This window comes from Panthera leo, chromosome C1, assembly GCF_018350215.1.
Source record: "Panthera leo isolate Ple1 chromosome C1, P.leo_Ple1_pat1.1, whole genome shotgun sequence".
Classification (NCBI taxonomy): domain Eukaryota; kingdom Metazoa; phylum Chordata; class Mammalia; order Carnivora; family Felidae; genus Panthera; species Panthera leo.
The window spans coordinates 80917141-80939983 of record NC_056686.1 but is presented as its reverse complement, the minus strand read 5'-3'; the positions used below and the strand labels follow the sequence as shown (position 1 = coordinate 80939983).

General features: G+C 39.4%; 2 long non-coding RNA genes across 9 annotated transcripts in view; one reads left to right on the top strand and one right to left on the bottom strand.

Moving 5' to 3' along the window:
- Positions 1-22843, top strand: part of LOC122228095 — a 532855-nt gene that overhangs the window by 494898 nt on the left and 15114 nt on the right. The window lies entirely within an intron of this gene.
- Positions 12253-22843, bottom strand: part of LOC122228093 — a 105153-nt gene continuing 94562 nt past the window's right edge. For 4 of the 7 annotated variants that reach the window (XR_006206407.1, XR_006206408.1, XR_006206405.1 and 1 more), the window contains one exon: positions 21075-21518. This is a non-coding gene — a long non-coding RNA (uncharacterized LOC122228093). Of the gene's footprint in view, positions 12431-21074; positions 21519-22843 lie in introns of those variants that run through there. The other 3 variants (XR_006206406.1, XR_006206410.1, XR_006206411.1) reach the window with 3 other exon arrangements.

Sequence of the window (22843 nt, the reverse complement as noted above, 5' to 3'; positions counted from 1 at the left end):
TTAAAGTAGAACCCATTGGGAGGTTACATTTATTTAATATTCAGTTCTTTCTTGGATGAAATATTGCAGTCTATCCTCATAGGTATTTGTCAAACCATTAGAGTAATGGTTTATAGCTATTAAATGAAATTGCAGTTCTGTTTGTAAGTTCCATTTACACAGGATAAGCAAAGTGCCTTCATTTAGATTTAAAATACCTGAAATCTTAGCTGCAGCACATGAAGATTATGTAGACAGTTAACTAATTCATCACCGTGGTGTGGACACATCACAGATAAACCTGCTCCAGGTGTCTAGGGCACACAAAAGCACACCCTGAGTCACGCTGTCATATACTATGCCATTCATTTTTTCGGGGCTGGGAGGCCTGGCACTGGTTGATTTTTTTTTTTTTTTTCTTTTTGGAACAGCTTACATTCTTTTGTTTTTAGAATCAAATGAAAAGGGTGCTTTTAATCATTGTTTCCAGCTCAGAAATATTTGATGTAGTTTCCTCTGATAATAAATGGAGAAAATGCCTAGAGTTAAAACAAAGCTTTCCTCAGAAACCTTCCACGTGCCTTTTCCCCCATGCTTTTCACTTTATAAGCAATTTGTGCAGACACTGCTGAGTACAAAGGAACTGAGATAAATCAAGTCTTTAGAACTTGACCCCTTTCACTAGGTGATGAGTCTGATTGCTTTCAATAGAAGAGACACTCTTATATTCAAATGATTAATTACCAAAACTCACATTTTGGGTTGGAAGGGATCCTCCAGACCCTGCCCCTTCCTCCAGAGAGTAAGCTAACACTATGCTAATGGCTTCCTACTTTACAGTGCCAGCTCCCGATGGATTCTCGTCAGCGTGCCCCACTTCTATTCGATACTTGATACTTGATGCGCACGGATGCACACACACATAGAACTACTATCCTCGCGGGTCCTATGTTGCAATGTGGCATGAAGTGTCTTGGCCAGATGCACCTGGGTGTGAGTGAGACAAAGGTCCCCAAAAGATCCCCAAAGGTCCCCAAAAGGTCCCCAAAGATTCCCGTAGGAGGTGGTACCCCTCCAAAGGATAGGTTTGGTTTGAAGACTTGCCTTGAGCCTGGCCAAACTCCCTTACACCTGTGCGGTAGTCTGAGATTCCCCTGCCCAGTCCTTCCTTCCCCTCCTTCTTCAGGCCTCAGAGGAGCTCTCCCTGCCTTCCCCCGCTTCCTCCCCTCCAACCCTCACAGGGATATGCCCCAATTACTCTCTTGTTCATTTAATCCCCTCTTGGTGTCAGCTTCTCAGAAGACCTAACACAACAACGAAAACTTTAGAGTCTTTCCATGCACCAGACATCAAGCTACGTGCTTTATTTTGATTTCTCATATAACCCTCTTGACGACAATGAAGGAGATGCCCTTGGCGCTCTCTTTAGTCTATAGATGATGCAGTGGACATTCAGAGAGTTTCCCACGTCACACAAGTTGCAGGAAACAAAACTGGGATTTGTGGACAGAGGTTTTCAACCCACTGTTCTGAATTACTCTACGAGCTTGTTAAATTTCTTAACTTTGATGGGACTGGTAGAAACCAGAAAAACTCATTTTAATGTTGGAGGCAATTTTTTTTCTTACGAAGAATACTTTCTTTGTCCTGAGAAAACCACTTAAAAGTCTGATTTAGTAACCTATATGTATATGAATATAATGCAATTCATACTTATTCTAGGAGAAAACTCTGTAACAATTAACTAGAACATGGGTACTCTTAGACCAAGAAACTAAGTGTTTTGTTTGGTAATACTTATTATTAGAAAACTAGTCATGTAAGGATGGCCTGTCCTGAAAGTCTAACATTCATGGCTGCTGGGAAGGGCAAGAAAGTTGTTCAATTTCCATTTTCAGACATCTCACTGAGGCTGGCTTCCTCTCTCTTTTCCTTCTCGCTCTCTCTCTCTCTCTCTCTCTCTCTCTGACACACACACACACACACACACACACACACACACACACTCACAGTTTCCTGGAGATAGACTAGGACACCCGACGTGCAGCCCGAGCTGGGTAGAGGACATCCCAGCTACAGTAATAACTACTACCATCCATTCAAAGCCTATCCTGCATCAGGCACTGAATTCAGTGCTTTACCCACATTAAATATGCAGCATAGCATTTAATCCTTTCAGCAGTTGCTATAAGGTTAGTACTTTTATTGGCATCCCAGTGTCAACATTTATGAAGCCAAGGCTTAAAAATTTTGAATAATTTACTCAAGGTCATACAACCAGTAAGAGGCAAATAGCAGGACTCAAAACCAGGTCTCACTGTTGCTGGGCTCCAGCTCAATCACTGGGAGATACTTCAGCTAGAATTCAGACTCCCAGAGACTCACCTCTGCTCAAGCAACACATTTCGGAAATTCTGTACTCAAGGAACCCAATCAGTCCTTTAATAACCTCGTCCCAAATGAGAAAGGAATCATATACGACAGAGTTTTCCCAAATGGTTTATACCATGCCAAACAATGGCCCTCTGTGTTTTAAAAGTGCAAGAAATTTTTAGAAACACTGACATTTCAATACAGTTTAATAAAATGCGGTTCTGTTATGCATGCCACTCAAACTTCAGTGTGTTAGAGGAACCACCTAATGGGCTTGTTAAAATACAGATTGCTGGATCTCAGGCATGGCTTTTCTGATTCAGTAAATCACAGAATTTCCATTTATAACAAGTTCCCAGGTAATGCTAAGGCTGCTGGCCCAGGGAACTTAGTTTAAAAACCACTGAAGGTCCCCCTTTTTCTTCCCTCATACCTAGGGTTTAATGTTAGGAAAATGACAAACTAGCTCAGATTCCTGAACCAATGAGAATGATAAGGCACCAGTTAATGGAACAAAAACCCAGAGCTGTGACAACAGTACACAGTGGGACTAGGACCCCAGATTATCACGCCCTCAACTCTGTCCAAGAAAATTCTGCCAAAGAGAGATCATAGGGGCTCAAAGCAGTGCAACCCTAACTCTGGGGCAGTGTGGGGCTTGCATCTATAAAAATGATGCTTCGCACATGTAAGACAGTGAGATAACAAGAAAGGTGCACTCAGAAAGCAACCTGTGGTCATTTTATTCTCTTTGCCTTGAGGAGATTTCAGTCAGGTCCCAAAGATTCTCTGGACATTCTTGACCATGAAGATGTCCTCTGGACACATGAATCTCCAGGATGTCTACTGATAATTAAATTACCAAGTTCCATGTAATATTCCATGCTCTGTACTGCATTTTGATTTCAAGCTTCTCCCATTTCCCCGGCTCACGTCTGTTTCACATTGGAAACCTATAGTGGAGGAGGGGAGCACTCTATTTCTCCATCTAACGTTCTATTCCTCTTCTCCCACTTGGTGGGTGGCCAGTGGCATCCCCAGGGTGGAAGGGGTCATGGAGGAAGGAGAAAAGATGCTGTGAAGGAAATCTCACTTCACTGACATGAGTGTAATCTGTGTTGGTTTCCTTGGACCCTTGTGGATTTGAAGTCCTCTCTCCGGCATGCTCAGGTGGAACACGTGATGTGGGAAGCATCCCCCTGCTTTGGCCCTCTGCCCATGACCACCCCTCAGCCTCTGCACCTGAACAGAACATAGCAGCCTGTGTTGGCTGAGGTTCCTTCAATCCTTGCAGAAGCACTCTTGGGCTTCATTTTTAAATGCCCCTAAACAGACATTTTTGCTACAGATTACTTATCTGGTCCCTGGGAAACAGAAACTCATGACCTGTCAGGGGAAAGCGGTCCCTTCTCAAACGTAGCCCCCTGCTCTGCTGCCAGAGGTCACTTTAGCTGGTCTCCAATCTATAGATTTTTTTTCAGGTTTGAATCAAATATACCAGGCTCCCTGATTCTAAGAACCATTTATAAAGCTCTCTAAGTAATGTCTTTGAATTCTTTTTTTTTTTTTTTTTCACTCCGGACTTAGACAGAAAAAGGGATATTTAACCACAGTGTTACACAGCCATACAAATCGAAGTTGGCTTCTAGGCTACTACAAAAGCCCTCCCTTTGCTAAACTGACAAAATTACCTTTAAGTCACGGTCAGTGAAGCCATCCTTGAAGTACCTCACTAAGACGACAGGTGTGAGAGGACATAGCAGTGTAGCAGATGGAATCTCTAAGACAAAGGGACACAATGATATTCTAGAGTTTTCTCCTGAGGGACTAGTGCTATCCTGAAATATCAAGTAAGTGTGGAAAACCACAGTTTCTTATTCTACAGTATTAAAGCAATTTTACTTTTCTTCGGTGGCTGTGGAACAATCTTAATAAATAATATAGTTTCCTTGGGTTTTAAAGAATCAGGGATACAAACTAGACAGCAGGTAGAATAGACAGTTATCTTCCTCATGAAAGCCAGCTAAACACACAGTTTACCCCTTCCCCCTTGCAAAATTCCAGTGAAATCACAGAATAGATATGAAAATAAAATCCAAAACAGCACTGGACAGCTAAGGAATAAGTGGAGTGGAGGGAGTAAAGCTGCCAGAAATACAAATAGTGAGGGATTCGTAGAAGATATAAGAAATAAAACAAATGGGAACAAACTGACAATAGAAACAACATAGAAAGAGAGGATGATAAAAGGCAGCCAGAGAACCATGTGAATATTTCAAAGAATCCCTCTAGAATGGGCAGAGGAGTAATTATATCTGGTGGCTCTATCAAAAGGGTAGAACAATCCTGCCCTCGCCCTCACCCATTCTCAGAATATCAGATCCTGTTCAGTTTTCCAAAGTAAGACCTCTGCCACCAAAGACTGTCAGAGAACGTTCTGTGACTGGAAATCAGTGTCCCCATTATGGCAACCATGAGGAAGAATCAGGGTGCCCCTGCACCCAAAAAACAAATTCCCATCGCACCCCACAGGAAATCCTACCAGGCAGCATGGCAACTCTTTTCCTAAATAAATTGTTGGTTCAAGAGGAAATAAAAACCAAAATATATTTAGAAGGCAATGACAATGATAGCACTACATGGCAACATCTATGGGGTGTTGCTGTGCCTTATCCTAACATCAGTACGTGCAATTTCTCCCGACTTAATGCTGGAGCTCGGTGTGTGTGTTTCTTTGACATAAAAATAACTTGGGTTCCAACTTTAGCCCTTAAGATGAGGCACCTCTACACATCATGGCACTTCACGTCGCCTTCACCACTGCGGGGTCCGTTTTTACCCCGGCACTCTTACAAACACTTCATTTATTTAGCTTGGACTGGGAACTTCCCATGCATCAGCTTGTTCTGCCCTTTTGAAGAGACTCTCTAAATTTATTTCTACTCCAAAATGTGCCTAAATGTGCTTTGATTATTTACTTCTCTCTGCCTTATTTCTCACCACAAGCTCTCTAACTATATTGAGTTATTTGCTATTTCCCAATTTATGCTTTTATTTATTTACTTTTTATTTCCCTATTATTTTCACATGGAAAATATATGTTCACTTTTCACAATACTGTTGGAGCATCATCCTTCCTGTGAAGCCTTTCTGGGATCCCTCAGAAGGAATTAGTAACTCCCTTTCCTGTGCTCCCATGTCTTTGTTCATCACCACAGTATGGCAGTACATACTTTTGCTTTTGTAATTATTCATGTGCCTGTGTTCTCTTTAAGCCCGGGGCTCCTTTTTGAGACTGAGGGAATCAAAATCAATTTTTTGGTACCACTAGCACCTAGCATAGTACGAAAGGTAGGTAGCCACCAACTTATGTAGAATGAATGAATGACTCTCCGGGTAGGAGACGGATATGCCCTGCCTACTTGACAGTAGAAATTACTAGCAAATAATGAAAATTGGTTGGAGAAAACTCAGATGCCTAGGGTCAAATCCACAGTATATTGGGAAGTCATTTCAGTATTTTAGTCAATGTAGAAGCTTGGTAATATGATTTCTTGTAGAAACATTTAAAATTAATTGGAAGAAAGAAAAGGCTAAAGGTTAAAGGGGTCAGTGAGGAGTAAAAAACAAAATTTGGAGTCCTTAAGAAAGGTGTGTAGGAAATCCCTTAGGATGATTAATAACCTCTGATAACCCTTCCTACCTCCTCCCACAAGCTTCACAGGATACAATTACCTTTCTGCTGGTTCTACCTGGAATCTCTGAAATATCCACAGTTTTCCCAGGGGCCATCAGGTTTTGAAGTGTAGTAATGGCTTATAAAATAGTCTAAGAACAAGTTACTAAGTGTGAGCCTCCTCTTTGCTTTCAAGGTGGGTCTCCTTTCTCCATGATTTGTCCCAGACTACTCTTGACTCACCATCAGAATGATATTTATCGGGAACTCCCAGTAAATAGAGATGCTTCCCCCATTAACACAAATAATATTGCCTTACTTTTCTCGAAAGATAATTACCTACCTGCTGCTCAACTTGTAGCAATGAGTTCATTGTTCTTTACCTAATTTCTAGACATTGACATTTGCAAAACACCTCTGGCTAACATAGTTTTTAAAAACTTGTAGGTGCTCAATAAATGTCTGTTGAATAAATGATTCATTAATATGTTTTAATGGTGTTGGATAGTCTCAAATTTCAGTTTAAAGTATTCTGAATTACACACCCTAATTATTCTTAAAATAATTCATATACAATAAATACTGAACCTCTAAGAAACAATTGCTTCCAGCTGTAATAAACCAGTTCAATCAACGATTTTAAATTCTATTTTTTAAATACTCAAAAATCATTTATCTTACTCCATAGTCAAGTGAATTAGCAAGAACAGAAGTATCAAATATAGAGTCTCTAGTTGGCTAAAAATAGATTATTAAAATGTATATATTAAATGATTTTATGAACAAAATAATTCAATAATCTTTATCATCACCAAATATGCATTAACTTATAAAATATTCCTACACTAAAACCTTACATTTCTAAACACTTTAAGAGCCAGAATTTCTAGTTCATTGGCTATTCTAATTAATGGGAAAAAAAAATCTATACCCACCCTATAACCAGTGGCCAGAACCATAACCACACTAGATTTTCAAAGAAAGAGAATAAAATACACTTACTCTTGGCTTAAAATAATTTGATTTGTGAATTCAGATTTTGCTTTAAGATATCATGGTACCTCAAATCTGTCAAGGTGAACTTTAGTTACTGAAGAATTGTATAAGAGAAAAACCTTGTTGTCTTAGTATTTCAGGATGAATATTTTATCAACTATTTATTAGACCAAGGAAGACTTCTCCCCAAATACAATCTGAGCAGCCAGGCTAAAATTTGAGAGCCAGAAATATGCATATTTGGGAACTTAAAAGAAAATGAAGTGATTGGGGATTTTTTTTTTAACATAAAAAATTAAAATGGTGGTGCATGTTCACAGGCACAAAGTGATTTTAGAAGATGCACTATATCTCTAACAACCTACACAGTAAAGTGATTTAACATGTGTAGTCAATAGCCTTCCCAGGGTCACCATCTTGCTAAAGTCAACTCTACTTGAGTCTGGTGTTTCTAATCTTATTTTCTTGGTATTTTCTGCCTGGTTCTATCTTCCTACTTCCCTGATTGGCTTTTATCTTCTTGACTCTTCTCCTACCAGGTGGTAAACAAATCCCTGCTGAGGGGTAAACAAACCTCAGGGCCAGGCAGGACCTCTGGGAGTTGCAGCTGCCACAGTTATAAAAAGGAGCCTAAACTCTTAAAGAGATGAAGAACCTTTAAAGGAAGTAGAGAGCAAAGCCTTGTAGTTTTTCTACAGTTTTACCATTTGTACTAAAGGTGGCTGAAAAGAAGTCAATAAGAGAGAAAGATAGCTACAGGCAATGGAACATGGAGAAGAGCTATTCAAAGCAATGATCTTCAAAAATATTTTCTTTGAAAGAAATAACAAAGCCCTAAGTCAAATATTATTTTACTGGCAACCACTACATTTTCTGCTATTGTAATAATACTTTCTCACATTTCCATGTAGCCTTGAAGTTTACAAAGCTCTTTCCCATATGTTACCTCATTTGCTGAACCCAATATGCTCCAAACTGCCTTTGCAGCCTTCTCTCCAACTCTTCCTCTACCCAGCTCAGGGTCCTTGCCAGACCCTGCATACTCCTGTCTTTGAAATGTTTGCTGTGGTCCACATCTTTATACAGTTCAAATTTCCTCCTTAAGTTGGCATACCCAAATCTTATTTGGCATCTAAGACCAGACTCAAAATATCACCTCCCCTGAAAAGCCTTCCCTGGTGACCCATTTGGAGGAATCTTACCTTCCTCTGTACGTTATGACAATGTCCATGCTTGTCAGTCAATAATAACCATGTTCTGTGTCTCATTAGATCCATTCTAATGAAATCTCCTACTATTTAATTTTTCCCCACTAGGTCTTTCCTCCTTAACTAAACTGTAATTCTCATGAAATCAGGTATGAGAACCTGAGCAGTTAATTTTGAACAAAGTGGGCCTGATAGGTTATGTTTGGTTGACTGTATTAGTCAGAATTTCTCTCCTAGTGCAGAGGAGTAGAAAATGGAGTGGATTCACGGACAATTGGTATCTACAAGGAATAGGGATCAAAATAGAGAGTTTGTGCATTCCTCTGTCACATCTGGTACTCTATCTACTTAATTATAAATTTCTTAAAGGTAGAGACCTTGTCATATTAATAGAATGTATTTCAATAAATTAAAGCAGAAATAAGAGAATTTAGAAGGAAGGAGGTCAACCAGTAATTAAGAAACCAGAGTAAATAGTGAGTATGCCAATAGTAAATACTGGGAAGATAGCCCTAAGTGACCAAGGGTGAGAAATTTTGGAAACAAAAAATGTAATCCTGTGGCAGGACAACTAATAAATGCTTACATCAAATCTCCAAACAGATGGCTTCTGACCTAAGTGGGAAGAACTCAGAAATCTAAGATTACATTGAATGACAGACGGTTAGGGTAGGAGGGATTGTAGGACTTCCATCCAGGATTGCTTATGATAATCATTTAGGTCATGGAACAGAATGGGCCAGGAAGCAGATTCTGCATCTTCTATTAATTGGAATTCACAGCAGAGTGAATTGCATACAGCAAGGGCTCAATAAATATTTACTCAACTGAGCTATTGAGACACACATGTTATTTCTGGGTGTGTGTGTGTGTGTGTGTGTGTGTGTGTGTGTGTGTGTGTGTGTGTTGCTTCTTGATTTTCTATTTATTCTAAGATTGACAGGTCAACCTGATCCAGGCAGGAAAAGCTTTTGTCCGTGTGAGGAGAGTTGAATTTGGGAAGCAGACACTACTCACCACATCCTACCCTCCCTGTATCACAATTCTTGAAAGTGTCATTTGCGGTTCTTCTTTCTCTAACTCACATGTGAGAAGGAATTCACCAAAGAATTCAACACTTCTGTTGTCTCTTTAATGACTGCTGGAGCCCCCGTCACACTCTGATACTTGTGAAAATGTTGAGGCAAATATACTTGCATAAACTAAGTGGCAGTTTCATGTCAGCAGACCCATGGAGGATTTTGACCCTAGCAACCAATGTACTAAAAGCAACGAGTACATTTGCAAATTACCCCACAACAATTAGCAGGGTAGAACAAAAGAATATATATTTTTATCTCTCAAAGTTTCTACGGTACAGGAATCTGAGTGTGCCTTGGCTGAGTGTTCCTGGGTCCAGGTCTTTCAGGAGGTTAGTCATGATGTTGGCCAAGGCAGCAGTTATCAGAGGGTTTGACTGGAGCTGGAGGATCCACTTCTAAGATGTCTCACTCCCATGGCAGGTGCATTGGTGCTGGTTGTTGTAAGAGGCCTTACTCAGTTCATTGTCACACCAAACTTCCCACTGAGATACGAAGTATCCTCATGACATGGTAGGCGATCCAAGAGAAGAAGGCAAAAGTGGCAATGTCCTATATGTTCTGGCTTCAGAAGACACACACTGACACTTCTGCTGCATACTATCCATCACAAAGGCCAGACCTAATGCAATGGTGAGGGCTACACAGACATCAATACCAGGAAGGGAAGACCACTGGGGTCCATCTTGGAGGCTGGTTACTACACGTGTGATCTACATGGACAACCCAAACAACATCACCTTGTGACCTGATATAATTTTTGGAAACACTGAGAAAAAAAAATAGCATCAGATATATCTCTAAATAACCAATATAGTGCCATTATTATCTAAGATTCAGGAGTAAAGAATTTAAAACTTCTTAAAAAATTATTTGAGGAGCTGGACAAGGAGGTTTTCACCATAAAGTGTGGCGGGAAACTGCCAGCCTCATTTATTTCACCATGAGAGCACCAAGAACTTTAGAGACCATTACAAACGATGGTTAAAACCAACACCAGTCCATCACAAAGCAGAGCAAACAGTATTCTGTGCTTTGTGCACCCTCGTTGGAAGAAATGCAAATCTTCCTCCTTTCCAAAAATGGAAATTTGAGATTCTTTAAGATAAATCCATATCCGTTAACAGAAAAAGATAATTAATTGAAATTGATTAAACTTTCAACAAAATTCTCCTCCATTATAAGGAACATTAGAGCGGAGATAGATTGAACCCAGAGTAAATCGGAATCCCAAGGGTTAAAAAATATTTAGCATTCAATTGCTGGTTCACTTCTTGCCCTCTGATAACCAGGAACAAAATTGCTTTTCTGTTGCATAAAGTATCTTTCAAATTCAATTGCTTATCTCCTCATTCATTCAAGAAAGAGAGACCTCAGATTTACAGGAACCAGAGCCCATAATACAAATATAGTATATTAAACATACAGCAGACATCTTCTGAAAAATAACCAAAACACAGTCTATTGATTTTAACCTTCTATATCAAGGTATTCTCCAGTGGTCTCAACTGGATGCTGGCTATGAGAAATTCCAATTATTTGAATTTCTATATATAGGATAAGCATTTAGTTATCAACACACACCATAAAACATATTTTCATCTGTTATTAAAGCACTATTACTATGTGGAATTGAATGTATTTCTACTGTGAACTCAACTGCCAGTGAAGCGGGTGAGGCAGCATTTTTTGTAGGAGATTCTCTCTGCAGACCTGTTTTATGAGCACTGTCCTGTAGCAACCTTTGGATTTGCTTTTGGATAAACAAAATAAAACCTCGTGGAGAGATTTTTGATATTCCTTCTTCTTTCCTCAGTCCCTTTTCACCTCCTCTTATATGCGATTATTCATTGCCTTGGTTTTAATGAACTGATTCGTTGTTGAAAATTGTCTTTTACAGTAATCACTGTGCCCAATGTCTGCAAGCTTGTACAAACCCTTCTCGTGCAGGACGATCCCTTACAGAATCCTGAGCTTACTTAATTTCAGCAAAATACCAAACAGTGGGGCTGAGATGTACATGACTTCTTATCGCACTGATTCCAATTTTGATTAAAACAAGTTTGCAGACTAGGAAATGGAGCCAAATTAAATGTATTTCTAGAATGGCATGGTAGTTGGTGATATCAGTGTTTGCTGGGATCTCCTAAAGAGCATCACTGCTCTTCATGGTCCAGAGACTAGCAGAATTGGAGTCGAATGGAGAGGAGAGATGAGGGAGAGAGCCAGAGGAGAGAGGAAAGCTGGTTTCATCAGGAAGGTTAAAAAAAATCTAATTCAGTATCCTCTTTATGCAAGAACCGAGCAGCTGGTTTCTGAGAAAGCATGGTGGGTTTCCCATGTGCTTCCATAGATGATTTACCTGTTACCGAGTGGCTGCGGAAGACCAAAGCAAAAACACTCTGGGCTTTATTAGGTTTTACTTTTGTTTCACTGTTAAAACTTTATAACTCTTGTGATTCATGGCAGATTGGAGAAGAGTAAGTAGAAATGCAGACAATAAAGTTTAAAAAGAATAAAATAAAAGTCATCCACAATCCCAGAATAACCATTATTAATAATCTGGTGCATGTTTGTTCAGGATTTTCTGTTCACATGTTATTTGTCTGGATGAAATCATGCTATCTATTCAGTTCCACGTTCTATATTGTTCACCGATAATTCACTATCACCTCCTCATTATATAACAGTTACAGGTCCCCCCACCCCCACCCGCTATCTGAAAGTAGAGCATTCCTGTGAAAACTTTTGTAAGCTGAAATGGTGTAAAGCAAAAAAAAAAAAAAAAAAAAAAAAAAAGCAATTACCATTCATTTATACGGAAACATTTTTGAGAGTTCCCAGACCCCAAAAATAACCTCTCTTAGGCTTTTCTGATGCCTTAGGACACATCTTGCTAACAGAGGCAGAAAATAAATCGAGAGAAAGCACAGATGCTCACAGACACAGTTCCAAGATCTGGCAGCTTGATGGGGAGATGCTGGGTGTAGTTCCCTGGGAGGGAGCTGGGCCGGGACACTGCACTGCTGGGGTGCTCACTGCCTCTGTAAGAGTTCACTGCAGAATGACTCGGGAATGTTCCTTTGCCTTTTGGCTGCTGCTGCTGCTGCTTCTTCTTCCTTTTTTTTGTAAAAGTAAAAATCCTCTTTTGGCTACCTTTTGGTTAGAGAAAAGTACTAATGTGGATCTTTGGTAAAAGTGAAGCATTGTAACGTGAACTTTCGAAAAGCAGGGAATACCTGTATTTAATATTTCCAGCTATGAAATAATTCATCATACAAATATGCCATAATTTTTTGACCATTTTGGTTTCATTAAATATTTTATCTTTAAATATGACATCAACACCTCGATAAACAACTTTATGTTTACATTCTGGTCCATACTCCTCTAATTGTATTCCCAGAAAGGATTTCTAGATTAGGAATTTGTGATAGCAATTTATTTATGTAAAAACACTCTCCAAAAGATCATTCCTTCAACAAACAATGTACAGGAAGAGAATATGAAACCTAATCAAGCTCAAAAAAGCCTGTATCCAAAGTGTTGGTAAAATCCTCAGTGTACTTGCTTTTATCTTTTTATCCCCTTCTTTAATTCAAGTATATTCTACATATAGGGAAATGCTCTGGTTTTAAGTGTTATAGTTTGATGAGTCTTGACAAGTGAATATACCTGTAAACCATGCTCCTATGAATATATAGAATATTTATATCACCCTAGAAAGTTCCTAATGGCCCCTTTCTCAGTCAGCCTCCATGCTCAGAAGTTACTAATGCCGTCTCTCCAACTATAGGTCAGTTTTGCGTATACTAGATGTTCATACACAATGTATTCTCTTGTCTCTTGCTTCTTTCCTTCAGCTTCATGTTTTCGAGACTTCGTTCATGTGGCAGCATATCAGTATTTAACTCCTTTTGACTGTTGAGTAGCACTGCATGAATATACTAAAATTGGTCTACCCATTCTATTTATTGGTAGAAACTTCGGTTGTTTCTAGTTTTTGACTTTTGTAAATAAAGCTGCTGTGAAATTCCAGTTGAGTCTTTTCAGACATGCTATTTCATTTTTCTTGGGTAAATTCTTAGGAATATAATTTCTGAGTCATAGGGCAAGTTATTGAAACTGCCAAGCTATATTCCCAGTGGCTGCACCACTTAACATTCCCTCTAGCAACGTATACGAGTTTCAGATGCTCTAGCTCCTCGCCAGCATCTAGTGTTCAGAGTGTTTTTCACTTTAGCCGCTTGAGTGGATATGATGTGGTAACCAATCCCAACTATGTTTGCCTTGTGACTAAGAAGGTCAAGCAGTTTTTTAGATACTTATTGACCATGTTTCCTTGTAAAGTATCTGAGCCGTCAAATCTTTTCCCAATTGTTTTATTATTGAGTGGGAGGAATTTTTTTGTGTATCTGTATTTGAGGACTTTATTTTATGATACTTTTTCATTAGACTAAGTATTTAATATATAGTACACATTTTGATGTGTACTATACAAAATTTGACTATAGTCTATGGCTTGTCTAATAATTTTCTTACTGGTGTCTTTTTATTAGCAGAAGTTTTTCATTTTAATGAAATACAATTTGCCATTTTTAAAAATTATTATTTCTGGGGTGCCTGGGTAGCTCCGTCGGTTGAGCATCAGACTCTCAACTGCGGCTCAGGCTATAATCCCAGGGTCATGAGATCAAGCCCTGCATCAGGCTCCACTCCACACTGAGCATGGAGTCTGCTTAGGATTCTCTTTCTCTCTCCCTCTGCGCCTCTCCCCACTCGTGCACTCTCTCTCTCTCAAAAGAAAAACAAAACAAAACTTACAATTGCTGTTTATCCTGTTTACAAAATCTTTGCCTACCATTATTCTTCAGTATTATCTTCTAGAAGCTTTGTAGTTTTAGATTTTACACTGAAGTCTAAGATTCATGGTGGATTAATTTTGTGAGTGTTATGAAATAGGGCAAAAGTGTTAAGTTATCCACCTGGGATCCAGTTGTTCCAGAGTTGCTATTTTAACAAATTTTTTATGGGTTGCTTTGGCACCTTTATTGAAAATCTATTGACTTATAAATGTAGGTCTATTTCTGGCATCTGTGTTCTGTTCCATTCATTAAATCAGGAACAGTTCAAAGCAACAGTTGACTCCATAGTCTGCAATGACCACTTCCCCGAGACCCCTCAAATCCCCAAGATACTGCACGAGCCAAGCCAAGGCATTCTCTTCCACTGGTGTCACATCGCAGTTCATTCCTCTTACAACAACTGCACCACAACAGCAAGCCAAGGGCAATCAGTACCCCACTTCCTATCTGTGGTGGAGTCCTCACTGTCAGCTAGCCAGTGGATGCTCCAGCTACAAAATCCCATTTTAAAGTCTACTTCCGAGGACCATTCCTGGCACCAAGTGGATATTGAAACAGAGATTTGCAAGCAGGAGGTTTATTGGAAAGTGCTCTTGGGGATAATAGCTGTGGGAAAGAAAGAGAATCAGGAATGAACAGAATGAGAAGTTGAAAACGCTATTCTCCGTATTTAGGAGTCTCTGGTTTTCCTCTCTTGTTGCTGGAGGGGAGGCAGGTGGGGGGATGGGCTACAACGGGTGATGGACATTGAGGAGGGCACTTGTTGGGATGAGCACTGGGTGTTGTATGTAAGTGATGAATCACTGGGTTCTACTCCTGAAACCAATACTACACTGTATGTTAACTAACTTGAATTTAAATAAATACATTAAAGAATAAAAACAAAAGACCCATTTGATAAGGGACTACTACTCAAAGAACTCTAACACTCAACAGTAAGAAAACAAACTACTTGGTTTTTTAAAAAACTGGCAAAAGATCTTAACAGACCTTCCCAAAGAAGATATGTAGATGGCCAAAAAAAAAAAAAAAAAAAAGGCTTATGAAACCATCCTGCACAGTCATCACATAAATGCAAATTAAAGCAAGATACCACAACACACCTATTGGAATGGCCAAAATCCAAAACACTGACACCACCAAATGCTGGCAACAGTGTGGGGCAACGGGAACTCTAATTCGTTGCTGGTGGGAGTGAAAAATGGTGCAGCCACTTTGGAAGACAGATTGACAGCTTCTTCTGAAACTATCCTGCATACAATCCAGCAATTACACCCTTTGGTATTTACCCAAATTAATTAAAAACTTACGTCCACACAAAAATTTGCATGCAGATGTTTATAGCAGCTTTATTCATAATAGTTCCAAATTGGAAGCAACCACGATAGTCCTCAGTAGGTGAACGGATAAACCAACTGTGGGGCATCCAAACAATGGAATACTGTTCAGCATTAAAAAGAAATGAGCTATGGAGCCATGGAAAGACATGAAGGAAACTTAAATGCATATTACTAAGTGAAAGAAGCCAATCTGAAAAAGGCTACATATTATATTGTTCCAGCTATATGGTATTCATGGAAAGACAAAACTATGGAAACAGTAAAAAGATCAGTGGCTGCCAGGGCTTGAGGCGAGGGAGGATAAATAGGCAGAACACAGAGGATATTCTAAACTACTTTGTATGATACTGCAATGGTAGATGCATGTCATTATACATTTGTCTAAACCCATAGAATATATAACACCAAGCATGATCCCTAATGTAAACTGTGGACTTCGGGCAACAAGGATGTGTTAGTGTAGGTTCAACAAATGTACCACTCTAGTGCAGGTTGTTGATAGCGGGGAAGGTTGTGCATATGTTAGGTCAGGGTTTATAAGGGAACTCTTTGTACTTGCCATTCAGTTTTGCTGTGAATCTAAAACTGTTCTAAAAAATAAAGTTTAATAATAAAAAGGAAAAAAAAAAAAAAAGAACTGCTACCATGGGGTGCCTGGGTAGCTCAGTCAGTTAAGCATCTGACTTTGGCTCAGGTCATGATCTCAGTGTTCATGAGTTGGAGCCCCGCAACAGGCTGTCTGCTGTCAGCCCAGAACCCACTTCCAATCCTCTGTCCCTCTCTCTCTCTTTCCCTCCCCCACTCTCTCTCTCTCTCTCTCAAAAATAAACATTTTTTAAAAAAGAGGAAGAAATACAATTGTTACAGGTCCTAACCACCTCAGCTCTACAGTTGGCTAGGAAGAAAAGAATCCCCTTCAGAAGTGTATCAAATTGAGACAAGGGAGGGCTAAGCTTTGAACCCCTATATCAGCAGTTATTTGATATGGACTGCCCCTAGGAAGGGCACATAACCTTGAGTAAAGCATCCTCCTTCCACTGAGGTAACAAGCCTATTCAAATAAAAGCACTGGTTTCCATTAGCTACTGAGTTACAGAAAACATATTTAAGATTGATTACTAATGTATCAACATAAGTGTGGATGTCTGCCATGGTCCTTCTGGCTCACAAACAGGATAAACAAAAAGAGGAAAGATGGGTTAATTCACTATATGAATATGTTACCCATAAAAGCATGTTCTGAGAAGAGACTTGAGTTCAGGCAGTTCTGGGGGGATGTGATCCAGGAAAGTACAAGTGAGGGAGGAGGGCAGTGAGACAGAAAAGGGAGAAAACCCAGTAAATGGTATGCCAGGGTTACCATTTGTGGAAACTGGGGCTCAATTCTGCTGGAATCTAATAAAATATTACTCAAAATGTCTTATAGAGGGACAGGAAAACTAGAGAACCAATCAACCATTTTTCATGGCTTAAAGACTGCCCCATAGGCACTTCTTGGCTACCCTGCTAAACAAGCTTCCATGGCACTAGAGAAAGCTCTTAGGCTGAGAAGTAAAGATATACAAGTGTCTGAGATAGAAAAGCTTTCAGTGTGTATGCAACTCAGACATGGGCCTTAGGAATGTCAGCTGGGCGTCAAGAGTACCTGCTTCAGCCACCGTTACGTTCTTAATATGCTCTGGAGGTAGCAGACACAGGCAGAAGTACTAAGGTATTCTGTAGAAAGAAGAGCCCTACTACCCATCAATGGGCTCCTGTTGCCCCTTATCCAAGCAAGGACTTAGGCAGTTGGGAGAGAGGTATAACTAATGCTGATGAGTTCAGGTCTCTCATAGTGTTTCCTTGTACTCTTCCTCTATTGGAAGGTATTACTCAGTTATATCAAGGTGATATAAGGATACTAACATATATTTGTTGATGTAATTACTTGGGGGAGAGCATAGTTCATACATAAATACATACATACATAAATAATGTATAATAATGGATGGTATTTATACAGTGTGACAATGTTCTAAACATAATGTATGTATCATCTCAATGAATCTTCAAACATGAAAGAATTAAGTATGGTATAAATATTACCCCACATTATAGATCAGAAATTTGAGACACAGAGAAATTGTATTAGTCAGCTATTACTATGATAATGCTGCATGACAACCCAAGAATGTCACTGACTTGCAAAAACAAATATTTAGTTTTCTTACTAATAAGTTTATGGGTTAGCGAGGATGGCTTTGTGGCCTAAACTGAGAATAGCGGGAGAGGCCCCAGACTACAAGCTGCAGTTTGGTTTTAAATCTGCTCGAGACTTCTCTCTTCTGGGACCAACAGCTACTCAGAGCATGCTCTTCCCGTGTCTGATGGCAGGAGAACAAGAGACCAAACCAAATCAGCAAGTACGTTTATGATACTCTATATCGGTAACGTTTGATCAAAGCTTCTTCTTGATAACATAGCTGAACAAAGTAAATGATACAGCCAAAACTGTCATCATTTGTGTGGAAAAACATAGACCCCATAGAAGAAGTGGAAGAAAGTGAAGTCCTACAGAGCATCAATGCAGTCTACCACATTACCAAATAGCTTGCTCTGGTCACTAATAAATTGTAGAACTAGAACCAAAACCCAGTGTTTTTTTGACTCCTGCTCTGAATCTTTACAATATTCTGACTCTTCAGGAAGAACCAAAGGGAGTTAGTGGAAATTTGGTGAAACTGAAACGCTAACCTTTTAGAAATATATTTTCAAAATTCATGTGTATTTGAAGAGTGACTGGTGGGCAAATAGGAGAATGGGAAGAATAGAATTCTAGTCTTAGTACTGGGGACGGAATGGTTTGCCAAAGAAACTATAAATTGCTAGGAAATTAAAGACAAATGATCAAAAATGTCCAATAAAAATGAGTCTAGAGCAAGTTTCAAATCTTGATATCACTACCATTTAATCTGTTGCAGTCTGGTTTCTGGACTATTCCAAGCCTCAACTTCCTCCACTGAATAATGAGGGACAGTACTTAGTGCATTTGAACATTATGCTTAAAATAAACCCTTCAAGCTGATTTGAGAAAAACTTATGAAAGAGGCCTACTCCCAATCTGGCTCCATAGTATGTAGGTAGCCAGAAATGCGAAATTGGGGTGAGCATGATGTAATCCAAATCAATAATAATTTAAAACTCAGTTTGGATACCCATGATACATATAAAGATTTCATACAACTCAATAGCAAAAAACCAAAACATGAAAAACAAAACCAAAAAAATTAATCCAATTTAAAAATTAGAAAAGGGCCTGAATAGACATTTTTCCAAAGAAGATATTCAAATGGCCAACAGGTATATGAAAAGCTGCACATCACTAATCAATAGAAAAATGCAAATCAAAACTACAATGAGATTATCACCTCAGGGCTGTTAGAATCTCTAGCATCAAAAAGACAAGAGATAAGGGTCCCTGGGTGACCCAGTCAGTTGAGCTCAGGTCATGCTCTCACCATGAGCCCACTTCAGCTCAGGTCATGCTCTCACAGTTTGTGGATTCGAGCCCATGTCAGGCTCTCTGCTGTCAGCGCAGAGCCTGTTTCGGACCCTCTGTCTCCCTCTCTCTCTGCCCCTCCCCAACTTGTTCTCTCTCTCTCTCTCTCTCTCTTTCAAAAATAAACATTTAAAAAATGACAAGAGATAAATACTGGTAAAAATGTGTGGAAAATGGAACCCTTGTACACTGTTGGTAGAAGTATAAATTGGTACAACCATCCTAGAAAACAGTATGGAAGTTCCTCAAAAAATAAAAATAGAACTATTGTATGATCCAACAATTCCATTGCTGAGTATATATTTGAAAGAAACAAAGTTACTCTGTCAAAGAGATATCTGTACCCTCATGTTCACTGAAGCACTATTTACAATAGCCAAGACATAGAAACAACCTAAGTGTTCAATAATCCCATTTACATGGAATACTGTTTAGCCATGAAAAAAAGGATATCCTGACATTTGCAACAACATGGATGTATCTTGAGGGCATTATGCTAAGTAAAATAAGTCAGACGGAAAAAGACAAATACTGTATGATCTCACTTATATGTGGAATCAAAAACAAACAAACAAACTCATAGAAAAAAAAAAGATCAGATTTGTGATTTCAAGAAGCAGGAGGTGAGAGGTGGGGGAATTGACTGAAGGTGGTTAAAAAGTACAAACTTCTAGTTATAAGATAAGTAAGGATTGGGGATGTGATATACAACATGATGACTATAGTTAACAATGTTGTATGGTATATTTGAAAGTGGCCAAGAAAGTAAAATGCAAATGTTCTGATCACAAGGGGAAAAAATTCACAACTGTATGAGGTGATGGATGTTAACTAAACTTACTGTGGCCATTATTGCATAATATAGATGTCTTTTTTCATTATGCTGCACACCTTAAACTTATACAGTGTTGCTTGTCAATTATATCTCAATAAAACCAGAAAAAAAATCAGTTTTGGGCGATACACTGAATAAAATAAAGCCTCCACAAGCTTGTTGACCATAATGAATTTTCTTTAATTCTATCCTAATTTGTAAGAATTTGTTAGACTTTTGTACAAATGCTCAAATTTCTTCTTGATGTTGGGTGTTTAACTTGACAGAAAGTTAGCTGAGTCAAAAATTTCCAACACACTCTTTCAGGGAAGTCTATAGTTTACACAAAGTATTATTTGGCTTTTGTGAGCTATTCTACCAAAGGGCAATGAAATACCATTCCAAGAATATCTCAAATATCAAAGAAGGGAAAGGCCCAGTTGACTTTTCTCCTCTCAAGCTGATTAAGAAAAGAACTATTTAGATTGTTCCACATACTCTGCAGGATCCAGTTGAAGGGAGAAATATTCCTCCCATTGCTATATAAGGCCTAATATCTCACAGGCAGTATGCTAGACTGTGGGGTCCTTGAGGCCTTGGAACATGTATTCTTGTCATGTATATTTCTTATAGCACCTCGTCATGCTTTGCATTTAGAAAGTTTCAAATAAAGTTTTGTTGAGTGAGTGAATGAACAATTAATAAATGAATCTCAATACTTGTTTTTCTCTTTGTATCTACATCAGTCCCCCTGTGAAAACACAGACTGGATGTAGCCTACCAGGAGATTTGGAGCAAGAAGATATGGCTCATGCTTCTTAAGCATAGGAATCAGATATGCATAAGGTCAAGGAGGAAAAAAATAAAGGTTGGATACCCATGGAACACAATCAGTCAACTGCATATGCAACAGTAGCCATTCCCACAAGCAAAGCCAAGGTAGACCGAAAGATGGAGACCCAGGCAATTCAAGACGACCCAAGATAAACTATCCAGCAGATCCACCAGCACATCTAATACTGCGTTCCACAATTTAAAGGGAACGTGGATGATTTTTATGTTAAAAATATGTGACATAAAACTTAGGTTATTTGAAGAAGGGATAAAATAACTTCGGCTAGTTAACATTGTTTGAGGATGTGAGCAGGGGAGGGGCACAGAGAGGGAGAGAGGGAGAGAGAGAGAGAAGCCCGAGCAGGCTCCATGCTGTCAGCCCATGACCTGAGCCGAAATCAAGAGTTGGCCGCTCAACGGACTGAATCACACAGGTGCCCTGAGATCGGTCCGCTTTTGACTTCTCAAGCCAAACCAAAACTCAGCATTTATTCTTTACTTACCTCAGAGCAAAACAAAGTTTTTAAGAGCAAAGCATCCTAAAATGTGCTATTATTATGACAAGCTGCCATTTATTTCCTATCTGTGAATGTTAGGCTCTCTCTCTCATATACATACTTACATATTTATCTCCATTGTGTAGATGAGGAAACTCACAGATCAATACCTTGCCAATGGTTACACAAGTAGCAAGTAACAGAGCAGAGTTCAGTCCAAGGTCTAGCTGACTCCAAAGTCCATGTTCTCTGTAGTTGCCCACATGATCAGCAGGTCAAAACACACCTCGATCCATCAGAAGCTTTTCTATATCCTTACCTGGAAAAAAACCTGGCTTGTGTTAGATTTTCTGACATCTCTCACTGTGTTTTACCCTAACTCACTCAGATGGGTATGAGTTGTCTTTCACTTTGCTTCCATTTCCTTCCTCTCTCCTTCCTCAGCAGCTCTTTGAACTCCAGTCACTTACTCAAAGTATTTATACCTCTCTTAAATATTCAAACTTTCTTGCTATTAGCAGCCACCTTCTGCTCAGCCTCTTCAGTTCCACCCCCTCCAGCATGTATCTACAGCCAGCCTGCATTAGGCCTGGCATCAAAACACTCACTGCTGCCTCCCACAGTGTTGACCTGCCATTTCATCGGCCAGGATTAGAGTCAAACACAGAGCCAAGCCCATGGCACTTTCCCTGTGAAAAAGTACCATGACTTGGGCATTTAAAATGTCCACTGTTTCTACTTTTGTGTTGTCTCTAGGCGAGAGGGTGCTTCCTGAAATAACCCCATAACTTAAATAACCAGCTCCAACTACAATTTGGCTTTTCCACCACTTGGCAAGTCTACTACCACCTGTCACTGAAATTCTGGTTCGTATTCTGAAGCGGGTATTCCGAACCTTCTTCTCTAACAACGAACAGCTAAACTAACAACTCTCTCTTCCCAGCCCCCGGATTTTCCCACTTCTCCCTTCCTCAACATTGCCTACTGATTCAAGTTGATTTGTACTTGTGTTTAATACCTCAAAGGAGAGACTCCTCCCCGCCCCTTTTCATCTCCACATATACCTGTTCTACATCAACTATTCTCTTCAAAAGGGCTGGGCTTTGGAACAAATGGAACTGAGTTCAGATCTCAGCTTTACAATTTTATTTGTAACTATACACCCTCAGGCAAATCTCTTAGATTTTCCCAGGTCTGGTCTCCACAACTTTAAAATGGAAAGAACAAAGCCTATTGTGGAGAGTTTACGAGATTCCAACACAAGGTGGGCACATTTTGGGAGTTTTGCCTGGTCCTTTTTCCATCTTCAGTAATAAAACCACACTCTCCTTTTGGCTTGAATGAAGCTGATTGTCTCCATGGGATGCGATAAAAGGCCCTGTCCTGGCCAATTAGAGAAGCAACACCTTTAAGCACAGGAGTTGGCTCATGGACATAACCCAAGTGGGGCAATCAGAGTCTACCTAGTGACTCATCTGATGATGACTGCGACAGAAACTTCTTATAATTTCTGGGATTGCTAACTACAAGGAACATGCAAATCTAGAGCTGTTAGTGGCTATTTTTGCAAAAAAAAAAAAAAAAAAAAAAAGGAGAGCCAGCCTAAGAATGGATTTAAAACAGAGGAAAGCAGAGCTGAGATTT